This window comes from Jaculus jaculus, chromosome 2, assembly GCF_020740685.1.
Source record: "Jaculus jaculus isolate mJacJac1 chromosome 2, mJacJac1.mat.Y.cur, whole genome shotgun sequence".
NCBI classification, from domain to species: domain Eukaryota; kingdom Metazoa; phylum Chordata; class Mammalia; order Rodentia; family Dipodidae; genus Jaculus; species Jaculus jaculus.
In genome coordinates, this window is record NC_059103.1 from 123,092,131 (window position 1) to 123,107,257 (window position 15,127).

At 38.8% G+C, this 15,127-nt stretch overlaps 1 pseudogene; it reads right to left on the reverse strand.

Annotated features, from left to right (window-relative positions):
• Window positions 1–9,899: 9,899 nt before the first annotated feature.
• On the reverse strand, window positions 9,900–11,242 carry LOC101608672 (annotated as a pseudogene).
• Between the last annotated feature and the right edge of the window lie 3,885 nt (window positions 11,243–15,127).

Genomic DNA, 15,127 nt, shown 5'->3' on the forward strand with positions numbered 1-15,127 from the left:
TTCACTAATCGTATACAACAGCAATAGAATTGTTCAGGTTAGAAAGACTCACAATTTACATACTGTTTCTGTAAAGCTGAATTTCCATGGGGGAGGAAAAATACTTTTAAACCTGACATCTCCACCCCACAAGTAAAAAGATAAACACAATGGGTTTGTGAGCATAATTGAAGTAAGTATTCATATGATCTGTGGGTAGTGCATTAGAAGAAATGTTACATGCATTACTCCTAAGCATAAACTTTTGGGAAAACTTATTCACTCTTGAGTCAATTTCCCAGAAAATTGTCTGTGTGCAATTGAAGACCTAGGAGGATGCAAAATAGTTATCATGCCTTCCCAATTTGTAGAAGAACACATCTGTTAGAATGTCTGCCACAATATGGTCTGATTCCACCAGAATATAGCTCAGCTTAGGAGTAGTCTTTTAAAGATACTTGCTACGTTTTTTTTGTTTTTTTTTTTTTCCTTTTGGCTTTTCAAGGTAGAGTCTCACTGTAGCCCAGGCTGACCTGGGCTTCACTATGTAGTCTCAGGGTGGTCTCAAACTCAGGGAGATCCTCCTACCTCTGCCTCCTGAGTACTGGGATTAAAGGTGTGTACCACCATGCCTGACACTTGCTAGTTTGTTTTTTAATCATAAAATTAGTAAATGTTCATTAATGACAATTTGAGAAGTATTTTAAAAACATATAAGTAAGGTTTTGCCTATATTCATATTGTTTAGCTACAACCAAATTTAAAATTACAATATTTTAATAGTTTCATGGTCTAATTTTTGTAGACTGGTTTGTCTATATACTGAATTTGCATTCCTCACATCACCCTGGAGGCAGAGGTGTCTGCTCTTCACCTTCTGCAGGATTGGCCAGTGGTGATAAACCCTAGGAACACAGGCACATAGATGCCAGGGGCCTGACTTCAGGCCTATGGTGTATGATCAAAGTGAACCTCTCACCTACAGAAAAGTCTGGTCTATATAAGCCTCTTCCATATTCCTTCTCAGCAATGTCTCATTCCCCTTTCCTCACTTGAGTATCAACACCCCCCCACACACACACACACACACTGAAGATGTCAGACCTCTGTCTGTCTGAGTAGCTGGATTGTGGCTGCATGTCTGGGTATCAACCCGCTACACACACATACACTGAAGATGTCACATCCATCTGAGCAGCTGGGCTATTCCTGGCTCTGTTCGTTTCAGATGAGAGATCTCACTGTTGTGGTAATGTTAACCAGTAGAACAGCACATCCAAAGACAATTCAAAGCTAATGTAGTTCAAAGCTCCAGTTTACAATGAAGGCTCATTTGAGGAACAGGAAAATAGAAGACAAATGCTTCAAGGCAGACTGACTTCTTCATCAGCATGAGTGAAAAATCACAATGTTTGCCCTGCTTAACTTGACCTGTAACATCAGGAAACACAAATACAAACATAGAAAAGAATGACTGGATCACTTCCATACTGTGTCACTTACACTAACTGGCAAATCAGTCACCTTTCTTTGCACAAAGGAAACTGGAATGTGGAAAGCATTTAAGTGTAGTGAGCCCTCTAGATTATAATCATTGAATATTCTAAAAATCAAGTATTTCTTTGTCTTCCTTTTCTCCCCCTTTCTCCTTCCCTTTCTCTCCTTCCTTCTTCCGTGCTGCTGTCCTATGAAGCTTTCTTTACCAGGAGAAACTTGGAATGATGTAATCACAGCTGGAATGTAGAGACCCTGATATTTTGGTTCATTTATAGCAATGAGCTTTGTAGCACTCCTAAAAATGGTGTAGATCAAAATCCTCTGTAGCGCCTTCTGTGTGCAGCACCCATCATAATCGTCCTCATTTGTGTTCTTACAGCCCACATGACCCACATAATATTTGAAGGGGATCATCATCACATGTCTTAAACCCCTCTCAAAACCCCAGGAATACCACCCCTCACACATCAGCAAGGGTTCAGTGACAATAAAGAGGAATTGGTGAGAAGAGCAAGAGTCTTGCTTCCATGGTGAGCCAGACAACCTGAGCCAGGGTGAAGGAGATAGATACTGAGGATATTCAAAATGCACCAGAGCAGAAATCCAGACGCTCCTGAGAGCTTAACACTAAAGTAGACTTAATACATACCCACCATGGCTCAGGGAATTTTGCATATGCTAGGCAAGTCCTCTACCATACCACTGAAGTACAGCTTAGGCACCAAGCATTCTTTTGTTTGTTTATTCTGTTTTCTTAATATCTGTTCATTCAATATCCTTCTACCACTTAGCACTAATATTCAATCGGCAAATTCTAAATTCTTACAGAGCTACTAGTAATGTGGTAGGAGGGGATCGCCCCCAAAATGAATTTGATAGAAAGAAATTACAGGCTACTAAGAAAAAAACACACAGAAATAAAGTTAATCACTATAACATCACCATGTTAGTTAACATTTATTATTTATATCCGTTTCTGTTACATTAAATTCTCCAATGACTCCAACAACTAAATTATCATTGTCATTCGATGCATGAATTCACTGGGAATGAAACCTACTTGACAAAGTTATAGATAACCCTTGACAGTTAAAAATTTTTATGGTTTTGTGCTGAGGATGAAATCAAGGGTGTGATGCATGTTGAACAAATGCTTTACCACTGAACCACATGCCCATACCAGAAATTAATTTTAAAATTCAACATGTAGTACCATCAAAAACATGAAGCTTTAAAATAAAGATGACAAGAGATGTGAAAGATCAGCTACAGCATGCATAATTCTACAGTGACTCCCAATGAAATATGCCCTTGTATATTCCCCACCCCTAGAGTGTGGTTGAGATATTTAACTGGCTTCTAATGAAGTTGAACAACAGTAAAGGGATTCTGCAAACCAATTGTAAAGCACTAATCATTTCACTACATTAATCGTATGACAGATCATGAGTTGTGGTCTGTAACTTAATCAGGTGAGTAGTTTAATAGATAATCTAGAAGTAGCAACAGGCATTCCTGCCTTCATCTCCCTTCCTCTTCTGTCTCTCTTGTGATGTTTTCTACTTCTACTGTCTTATAACAGCAAGAAGATCCTTCCCAGTTGTTGGATGGTTGGCCTTAGATTTACCAGCTTCCAAACTGTGAGGAAATAAATTATTTTACTTTTGCATTATTTGTTATGGTCACAGTCAATCTATCAATAGTATTCTGTATATAATGTAATAAATCATTGGTAAATTTTATATATCAATTCCAAAGAATTAGGATATAAAGAAATAAAAAGAAAACTGGGAAATGAGTTCAGTCTGTTACCAAGAGTCATAAAAGTCCAGTAACTACAACATATGGGATTGGCATAAATATCAACAAATAGACAAGTGGAAGAGAACAATTTGAGAAACTGACCAATATGCATACAAGCAATGGACTATTTACAAAATTGCAAAGGAAACTTTTCAGAGAAAAGAGTGTGTTTCAACATATAGTACTGCAAAAGCTGAAAATATTAAAAAGAAAAAATTAACTTCAACTCATATGACCCACTTTATACAAAAAATAAACTCAAAATAATCATAGTTCTAAATTTGAACCTTCAAACTATAATGCATTTAAAAGAGACTATCAGAGAAAACTGTGTGGTCTTGGGTTAAACAAAGATTTTTTTTCCAATTGACAAATAGCACTATCTATAAAAAAGAACACAATGATAAGTCAGGCATTGTAAGAATTTAAAAAACATCTGCTCTTTCAAAATTATATGAAAATTCAACTCACTAAGTTAGAGAAAATATTTTTCAAGTATTTTCAAATATTTTCTGAAGGAATACTTGTATTCAGAATACATAGTAGAATTTCAAAATATAGTATTAAGAAAACTTTATCTGGGTAAGAACATGAACAAGCCAAAAAATTCTCATCAAATAAGCCATAACATGACCAATAAATATATAGAAAGATGTTCAACAACATTAACTATTAGAGAAATTCAAATAAAAATTATAGTAAGATATAAGTACTTATGTATACCATGAACAAAATTTTAAAAAATTGATCTCATAGAGTTCATGAGTCTATACAAGAATTTGAACTCATTATTATTGATGAAAATGTAAAATAATATGGCCACTTTAGAAAACAATTTGAGAGTTTTTAAAGGGCTGAATATATATCCATTATATGATCTACCTAATTCACTTCCCAATACTTATCCAAGATAAATGCAAAAATATGTCCACATAAATTAGAACTAATTGCAACAATCAAATATTGGAAACTCAAATGTCTACCAATAGGTTCAGAAAGATAAAATGTTGTATATTCACAGCATAGAGTATTACTCAACAATATAGAGAGTTAACTATTACATAAAACATGGATGCATCTCAAAATGGTTTTATGAAAAGAAAACACACAATAAAGAGCATATTCTGTATGATCCCATGTATACAGAAATTTAGAGGTCATAACTTAAAAGTGACAAAAAGTAAGTGAGTGGCTATGAGCAGGAAGTGGGGGTAGGGAGAGACAGGTGGGGTGTGAGGAAAGAGTTACAAAGGGATAATAAATTCACTGCTGTGGTTTAGATGTAAATTTTCCCCTCTCCCCACTTGGCTAATGTGTCTGAATTCTCAGTCATGAGATGGAGGTGCCATTTGGGAAGGTTGTAGAACTTAAAGGAGTTGTATCCTCGCTGAAGGAAGGGAGTCACTAGGAAAAGACTTGGGATTTTATAGCCTAGCCTCACTAAAAGGCTCTTCCTCTTCTTTAATTGCTGAGGCAATGTGACCAGCTGGCTTCCCACACCTGCCATCATACTTTCCCTGCTATAAAACTTCCCCTCAAAACCTTGAGCCAAGTAGTAATAATAATAATAATAATAATCTTAACATTCCTTAGGTTGCTTTTAGTCAGATATTTGTTCATTACAATGAGAAAGCAAGTGATGACAAAATTTGGTACCAAGAAGTATTCCAACTACTGCAATATACTTGGCAATATATTTTAAAAATCATTTGAAATTGGTTTGCAGGGTAATGTATAAAAATTTGTAACTTTGGGCTAAAGATGCTCAAGAATACCATAAGCAGAACTTAACTGGGCTATTCTGGTAGGAGTTTGGATGGCCAAACTATGAAAGACATTCTGAAAATGGAAGCTTGGCTCATGAGTGTTCAGAACTGAGCTAGAGGCTATTTGTGTGATATTCTGGCAAAGAAACTGGCTGTATTCTGCCTGTGTTCTGTGAGGGTGAATTTAAAGATAATAGACTAATGTATTTGGTGGAAAAAATTCCAAGACAGACTAAGATTGAATCTGTGGTGTGGCTTCTCTTAACTGCTCTGTATCTATACTGAAAATGATCAAAATGCAGAGCTAAAAGATACATAAAATATGAAACTTGACAAGAAAAGAAATGTGAGCAAGTCTAAAGTTCCAGACAAGACAGATATGGATGTAATTATAAACACATCACCACCATTAAAGAGAAGCTCGCTGCTCTGTACTGGGACAATAGGAAAGATGCCCTTAGGGCAAGACCCATACCATTGAAGGTTCCAGTTTATAAGAATGTGAATCATTTGAATGAAGAAGGCCTGAAGGGAGAATGGTAAAAGAGAACACTGTTCCCCATAAACTACATTCAGAGGAGGCTGCAATCATGGTCCAAGGTCAGACCTTATCCAGAGCTGGCATAACTTGGAAGCATCATCCATAAAGTGCTGGTATTAAAGGCATGACAAATGAAATATTGAAGGAGTCCAGAGAGCTGCTGAGACCAGAAAATGTATGGAAAGGAAAGAATTCCTGCAAGGAGGACTTGAGAGACCACTGTGAAACTGTGAAGGTGAATCCTAAGGTACAATGGAGACCTCAGAATGTTAGGGATGCCAGGACCATGGAACATTTACAAAAAAAAAAAAAAAAGTCTCTGAATAGAGATGACTCACAGGAAAGGCTATGTGTAATATAGACAGAAGGTCTGGGAAGGTGAAACTATCCAAACCCTTTTGAAGTCCAGAAAACTTCATCACTAGTTACACTTACCAATCATGGAACAACATGATTTCATGTTTGCCTTGCTGATTTTCAGTCTTGTTTTGGCCCAATCAATCCTTGCTGTGCCCACATTCCTCCCTTTTGAAATAGGAATATTAATGACACTATTATATGTTGAAATTATGTAATTTGTGTTTGGATTTTACAGGGAGTCAAAGCTAAGAGTCTGGCTTGCAATGTCAGCTGAGACTTGGGGCTTGGGAATAGTGCTGGCTTTCCTACAGACTATGAGGACTGAGGACTGGAAAATGGCTCAGCAGTTAACTCATTTCCTTCCCTGCAAAGCCTAAGGATCCTGGTTCAATTCCTCAGGACCCACTTAAGCCAGATGCACATGGGGTGCAAGTGCCTGGAGTTTGTTTGCAGTGGCTGGGGGCCCTGACACACCCATTCTCTCTTTCTCTCTGACTGTCTCCTCTTTTCTCTCTCTCTCAAATAAATAAATATATTTGGGCTGGAGGGATTGCTTAGTGGTTAAGGTGTTTGCCTGCAAAGCCAAAGGATCCAGGTTTGATTCCCCAGGACATACATTAGCCAGATGCACAAAAGTGCACATGCATCTGGAGTTCATTTGTAGTGGCTGGAGGCCCTATCATGCCCATTCACTCCCTCTATCTTTTCTGCTTTCTCTGTCAAATGAATAAATAAATAAAATATTTTTTTAAAGACTGTGAGGACTTTTGAAAGGTGAATTTAATTTCTTTTGTATCATGACACCACCAGGGAGTCTCTACAGTTTTAATGTAAAATGTCCTCTTAAAGTCAGTTTTCAGACAGCTCATCTAGTGCCAGAAGGTGGTGCTACATGAGTGACTGGGGGGAAAATGCCCAATATCTGTCCAAGCAACTCGTGGTCTAAACTACTCAACAGTAAATACCTGACATGACGCTCAGACAAGTGCAATAGTGGCACACAGCCATGGGGGAAAACCAACTGCTCTTGATTTGGCTAACTGATCTGCTCAGTAGAATGGATCCCAAAGCTAGAACTGGGAATCAAGTCAGAATCATATCCAAAATGAGCCTACTCTCCATTACCAAGCTTCCACCAATCACGGGCTACAAGAAGGCCTACACCTATTAATTTCTCTCTTAGAAACACTTACCTGGTACTAACTTCACTCTCCGTTGAAGAATTTCCTTCTCTTTTTCAGGTGGACATAGATTCTAAGGAGATAACCAGCCCATCACACCTCAAAAGGGCCCCAGCTAAAACTAAGAATAATTGGTGAAATGAATAAGACTGCTGCTTTCTTGGTGAACCTGGTACCAGAACAACGATGAAGGAGATAGACACAGAGAACACTCAACTCCTACCAAACCAGATATCCAAAGACACAGAGGCTCCCAAGACCTCATCATGGAAGCAGACCTAAAATGAACCCAACATGGCTCAGGGAAATTTGCAGAAGAGGGGGCAGAAAGAATGTCAGAGCCACACGTTGGGTCATGATACACAGAGGCATTGCCTCCTACCCATAACTGATGGCTAACCCTACAATGCATGACCCATATTCCCCAATGAAGAGGGTCCCAGTGGAGGGGGTAGGACAGGGAGGAGGCTAACGATGGTACTAACTTGACTGTGTTCACTGAGTACATAACTAATAATAATTTTTAAAAAGTCCTCATAGTCTAAATAATTTGAATCCTTAGTCCCCAGCTGATGGCACTGGTTGGGAAGCTTGTGGAAATGTTTGGAGGTAGAGCCTTGCTGAAGGAAGTGGGTTAATGGGAATGGGCCTTGAGGGTTTATAGCCCAGCCTTACTTCCTGTTCTTTCTCTACTTCTTGATTGCCTTCCCTGCTATGTTTTTTTAATTAATTAATTATTTAAGAGAGAGAGAGAGAAAATGGGTGCACCAGGGTCTCTAGCTACTGCAAATGAACTCCAGATGCATATGCCATCTTGTATATGTGGCTTATGTGGGTACCAGGGAATTGAGCCTGGTCGTTAGGTTTTGCAGGCAAACACCTTAACTGCTAAGCCAACTCTCCATCCCCCTTTGGTTTTTTGTTTGTTGATTTGTTTGTTACAAAGGTTGTATTCTTATATCTCCTCACCCCTGTCCCACTTTACCTGATGGTTCTCCTCAATGGGTTGAGTTCACTGTTGGGTAATTAAGGTCTCAGTTGGTCTCTGTGCTGAGGTGGTGGGGTGCTGTGCCTCAAGACATTTCTACCCACCCTGTGGATATTAAATCTTCCTACCCTCTCTTGTGTAGTGGTTCCTCATCCTTTGTGTATCTGTTAGCAGTCTTAGTGTTGAATTTGATGTTGCCTCTGGGTTTCTGATTTAATGTGTTTGATTGACCATCATGTCTGCTGCCTTTTTCCTGGAGCTGGTAGTCAGGATAGCAGTGGGAGAAGTACTCACATGGCTATTTCCTATTAAGTTTTTTATGTGCTCCAACAGGTGTTATAGGGGTGGCACATCTTACAGTAGGCAGTTGGCTCCCTTTTTTTTCATATTTGTGGATTTTGGATCTCCTGAATTTTCTGCACCATCTGTAAAATAAAGCAGATCCTCCAATCAAGAATGAGAACAGCTGGGGCTAAAGGGGATATGCATAGTTATTTGAGAGTCATTGGTGTGTGTGCCCACTCTTCAGAGAGCAGTAGGGCTTTCTCTTTGAAATCTTTGAATTTCCTAGCCATATGAGTCTGACTTGATTCCCAGTATGAGATGTGAGATCTCTCCCACTGAGCTGGCCTAAGGTGCAATTGGAGAACAGCCAATTACCCACAAAGGCTGTGTGCCACTGTTACACAAATGTATATTTATTGCCCAGCTGGTTGATTTTGTAGCTTTCAGGGTCCCTGCTTGTCCATGCTCTTGGTGACCATTGTCCCCCTGACCAGATACTTGATCACAGCAATAAGAAAGTTGTTCAACAATCCTAGCTATGGATGATGAAATATATGCACATACATGTTAAATCTTATTAAATTGCATTCTTTAAATACATGCAGTATATTATATGTAATTATATTTTAATAGGACTGTTTCTTAAAACTTTCTTTCTTTGGGGCTGGAGAGATTGCTTAATGGTTAAGCACTTGCCTATGAAGCCTAAGGACCCTGGTTTGAGGCTCGATTCCCCAGATCCCACATTAGCCAGATGCACAAGGGCGTGCATGCATCTGGAGTTCATTTGCAATGGCTACAAGTCCTGGCACGCCCATTCTCTCTTTCTCTCTCTCTCTGCCTCTTTCTCTGTCACTCTCAAATAAATAAATAAAAATAAACAGCAAAAACCTTTCTTTTTTTTTTTTTCCTAATTTCTGAGCTGCACTGTTTATTTTGCTGCTTGAAACCTAAGTGACAGTATGCCACTGTTAATTTACAGGGTTTCATCTAAACCTTTACCACAATGTAGGTACAGAAATAGACGGACACACTTTTGGAGATTTGACATTTTGCAAAATGCAGCAAACATTTTCATTTATACATGAGAAAAGGAAGTGTTCAAAAGGGTATGCATTTCAAGTTATTGCAGGTTATTTGTGAGAGAATTTCTGCAGGTAAAACATGCTTAAATTTAACCAACAGTAACATGTCAGTGTATTTAAAATCATGACAAAAATCTTCTCTATGGTCATGTTGCCCATGACAAATTACTATGATGTTGTATGTTTAGGGCAAGATGTCAATACAGCATAAATCCCATGGTTATTTTGGTTTTCTTCTGGAGATTAAAGCTGTTTTTCTTGGGATAACTGCAGCAGTAAAACACAAACCAGTTGATCAAAAGTACTTCTGCCATAACTCCATTAATTTTCAGGACATATCAACCGACAGTAGTTTTGCCATTCCCAGTTCTTTAAGGATTACATCTCTGCACTGTTGCCTCAAGTACATCTGTAAAAACTTGTTTTCTGTTAAGCCAATTTACTGACCACAGCCTGGTTGAGAGAGTTTAGTTGGTTGGTCCATTTATCTAGTGCAGTATATCGTGCACCACCCCTCTTCTGATGATCCAGTTCAAGGAGCTGGTTCACTTGATCGATTGGCCATGAATAGTGTTATCCATTATACACTGCACCAGCAAGCTTTCCACATCAGCTACATCTATGTTTAATTCCTGAGAAATAAAAGGAATATGTGTTCTTGTGTAAGGCTTAATTAATTTTATAAGCACTTGTGTTCTGATGTTTCATAAAAGCTCTTCAATGTGTTCTCTTATGAATGGATCATCCATGATGTTGCTGTGGTTTGTTTTTAGAATCTTTTCAAATTCAGTGATGTCATTATTCTGATAGGCACTTACTAAATTCATCATTGCTAGAATTTCTGGATCATTTTTGTACGGCTTGGCCTCCTGTGAGTCAAATGGATTTATTCCAGACTTCATTAGCATATTTGCTAAGACCAAATATTTTAAACAAGTAGTTCGTCTGGGGCTTCCTGATTCATCATAATTCTTGAAGGCTTCAAAAAAATCAGTGTGCGCCTTTTCAAATTCACCTTCTCTCAAGTGCATTTTACCACCGCATTCTCTGATGACTCCCATGATCAGTGGATGAGGGATGGCAGATTTGATGTGAAGGGACTGTTCATAGAGTGCTTTTAGTTTTTTGTTATTTTTCTGTGCCGTGTACATTTGAATCTCCAAAGCATATATCTCTAACAACTGTGTACCTTTTTTCAGGTCATCTTCTCCATCATCAGTCTGGCAGGACTGATGTAATTGGTGTAAAATTTTTTGGAGCTTTCCGTACTCTTCTCGTTCTAAATATAATTTTCCAAGCTTTGTGTTTGTCTTAAACCACAGTCTATCATTCTTAGCATCTTTCAAAGCTTCCAAAGTTGTTTCATAAAATTCCTGCAGTAAATCCATCTGACATAAAAAATCAGAATTCTGTTTAGAAGTAGAGATATAATCAAGAATACAGTTAATGGATTTTTCAGAATAATTTCTTGTGACTGCACTCCGAATATAGGTCAATAGCTGTTTATATCTATTCATCATTTATGGAAAGTTTGTCAATTTGAAGTTAATCTTAATCATCTGTTTCAGTGCTTTAAATCCCCATTCTCCTTTTTCACCTTCTAGTTCCAAAACCTTTTGGAAGCTGCTCAGTGCTGCTTTTGGGTCATCTTCTTTTAATGCTTTGGAATTATAGTACTGATTTTCCAAATCCACATTTGGTTCAGAGTTACTGTCTTCAGAGTATTCCAGGTCATAGTCCTCCTCATCATCGCACATGAAATCATCCTCTCTTTCTTTGTTTCTTAAAATTAAAAGTTGATAAAGTACTTGCCTCATAAGCATGAGGATCTAAGCTTGACCCTCAGCACCCATGTAAGATAATAGGAATGGCAGTGTGAGAGGCAGAGTCAAGCAGATCCCCAAAATTCTCTTGTCACCAAGTATAGCCTAATTGTAAGCATCAAGCTAATGAAAAACCTGGTCTCAAAAAAAGTGGATGATATTCCTAAAGATGATACCCAGGGTTTCCTTTGGCCTGCACACACACACACACACACACACACACACACACACACACACCAGTTCCCTATCCCACCCCAAATGAAAGTTAGTCTGTTTCATTTGGTTCATAAAGCTCTACACAATTTTGCAAAAGTAACTAATACAAAAGGGACGTTAAAGATGAAGTCATCTTAAAGTACTATTAGGACATTAACAGAAAAAAGTAGGCAGAGAAGCATTCTAGAACCGGAAGAAGACTGGGTTGTAGTGTCTGTGGCAGATAATTTAGAAGCCAGGAGCTGTGTGGTCATGTTGCAGTCCAGGTCCTGATCAAAAGTAGTCTTAAGGTTAGCCAGGAATCTAATTTTAAGAGACTTTCAGGAAAGAAAAGAATGTTTTGAATTAAAGGGACAATCTGAGCATTTCAAAGTCAATAAAAATCAAGAGCATTCAATTACAAAGAGATTCAATAAAATAAGAACCAAAAGAAACTGGTTATTGAAATTGGCAAGTGACCTTAGCAAATGTTAATAGAATGGCAGAGATGGTTTCCCGTAGAAAAGTATATACATGCACACAAAGAATACCTATCAACTACTACAAGATAGCGGTTACCTCAAGAGGAACACAAGATTTTTAACTGTATATGTAAAATGTCATTTCAAAAAATTCAAATCAAATACAGCCAAATATTGCTTTAATTGAGCCTTTTGATAGGTACTTCACTGTATGTATGTTACTATTTCTATATTTTCTATACTTAAAATATTTCATAATTTTAATACTGACTATAAAGTAGAAACACTATGTTAAGAATAATGCTCTCGGGCTGGAGAGATGGCTTAGCAGTTAAGCGCTTGCCTGTGAAGCCTAAGGACCCAGGTTCAAGGCTCAATTCCCCAGGACCCACATTAGCCAGATGCACAAGGGGGCGCACGTGTCTGGAGTTCGTTTGCAGTGGCTAGAGGCCCTGGAGCGCCCATTCTCTCTCTTTCTCTCTATCTCCCTCTTTCTCTGTCTGTCACTTTCAAATAAATAAAAATAAACAAAAAAATTTAAAAGAAAAAAATACTCTCCCAAGGAGAAATCCTTGAAAATAAGAAGTCATGACACAATACTTGATCCTAGAGAAAATGAAGCAAGGTGATATGACTCATTCATATATACGGTAATGAGGCCCTACTTAACGTGGGGCTCCAGTCACCCTCTGTCTACTACCTGGTCTGGCTGCCACACATATTCACTCAAATAGAAATCTGACCATGTCTCCTGCATACATATATTCAATGATAGCTCTTTCTCCTAAGGATAAAAAACAAGATTCCTCTCATACTAGTACATTCCCTCCCATTTTCACCAACCTTATTTATCACCCTTTTCTCCATTTTTTATATATATATCTTTCCAACCCAGATAAAGATACTATAGACATACCAAACATAATTTTAACCACATGAACTTCTCCCTATACTTCTGATTGCATAATTAAACACATGAAGTTACTATTTCTGAGCATCTCCTTCTCTTACTTCCTCTCCTTCTGTGAAGGTTTGTGTCTTGAACATCCTCCAAAGACCGTGCATTGAAGGGTTAGTGCTAAGCTCACAGTGCTGTTGGAAGTCAGTGGACCCTTTGACTGTGGGGCTGGGGAGGGGGACTGTGCAGAGAATGGAAGAAATTTAGATTACTAGAGCACGCCCTTATAGGAGATACTGGGACTGATGTTCTTCCTCTTCCTTTTCTCTTAGTATCTTGAACACCATGAACTCTTTTCAGCACATGCTCAAGCCATGATGTGTTGCCTCACCATAGACACAAAATCAAAGGACCAAATAAGCAAGGACTAAAATTGCTAAAACTGTAAGCCAAAATAAAGCTTTCTCCTTTTTTTAAGTTGATTTATCTCAAACATTTTATTACAGTAACAGACAACTAGCACAAGCCACCATGACACAATCAAAGCGGCAAAATCTGCCCTGACCACAGAGCTCATCAGTGCCTCTTTCATGTCAACACTGAAACCTTTTAAGAGAACCGATCATTGCTGTTAGTGGCTCATATAACTAGCTCATCTACAAGGCTCACCTGTATTGAATTAAAAGGACAATCCTGGTATATTACAGGCTCTCTGTAGTATGTACAAAGGAATAAGTGAGTGAGTGAATGAATGAAGGCACAATTACATAAATAGCAATTTTTTTATTAAGTAGGTGTATTAGTTACTTTCTCATTGATGTGACAAAATATTTGACAGAAGGAACCAAAAAAGGAAGGAAGGAAAGAAGAAAGGGAGGGAGAAAGGAAGGGAGGGAGGGGGAAGGGAGGAAAGAAGGAAGGAAGGAAGGGGATGAGGGAAGAAGGAAGGAAGGGTTTATTTTGGCTCACAGTTAAAGACTGTAGTCCATCACAGAAAAACAGGCATGTGCAGAATGAAGCAGCTGGCCCCCGTGCATCTGCACTCAGGTGCTGGTGTTTAGTTGACTTTCTCCTTTTTATTCAGTCCAGGACCCCCACTCCATGGACTGATGCCATCCACAGTTAGGGTAAGTCTTCCCACTTTAGTTAAGCTCATCTAGAAACTCCCAGAGATCTATTTCTGTGGTGATTCTAAATACCATTAATTTGGCAAAATTAACCATCACAGCAAAATAATTTATGATTCCACTTTAATAGAATTTTTTTTTAATTTAATTTATTAGCTTTCTTTTCAGCAAATACAGGCAGTTTGGTACCATTGTTTAGGCTCATCTATGATCTACCCCCTCCCATTGGACCCTCCTTGTTGATGTAAATGGGTCATGCATTGTGGAGTTAGCCCAAAGTTATTGGTACAATAAATGTCTCTGCATATCATGACCCAACATGTGACTCTGACATTCTTTCTGCCCCCTCTTCCGCAAAATTTCCCTGAGCCATGTTGGGTTCATTTTGGGTCTGCTTCAGTGCTGAGGTGTTGGGGGCCTCTGAGGCTCTGGCTCTCTGGTTTGGTAGGAGTTGATTTTTCTCTGTGTTGGTCTCCTTCCCCTTTGTGCTGGTATCCGGTTCATCAGGAAAACATCACCCTTGCTTGTTTCACCAATTGTCCTTAGTTTCAGTCGGGCCCCTTTTGAGGTATGTTGGGGCAGCTCTCTCCTTAGGATCTGCATCTATCTGAAAAAGAGAAGCAGATTCTCCAATGGAGAGTAAGTTAGCACCTGGAAAATTGAAATAACACTTACTTTTTTGATAGACAGTTTGATAGGTGTAGGCCCTCTGGTACCCCATGATTGATGGTAGCTTGATATTGGAGAGTGGGCTTATGTTTGGGTATGGTTCTGACTTGTTTCCCAGCTCCAGCTATGGGTCTCATTCCACTGAGGGGATCCATTAGCCAAATCAAGAGCAGTTGGTTCCCCACCATGGCTGTGTGCCACTATTGCACTTGTGTGGGCATCACATCAGGTTATTTGTTGCTAATTAGGTTAGACAATGAGTTGCTTGGACAGATATTAGTCATTTCCCCCAGTCGCCCATGTAGCACCTTCTGGCACTAGACATGCTGACTGTCTGGGGACTGACTCTCTCCTGGCTTTCAGCCATGCCATTCCATTTTATGTGTCAGCTGCATATGGAGTCTTCAGCAATAGGGTCTTACCACTGGCCTTTGGTGGGTCATCAAGT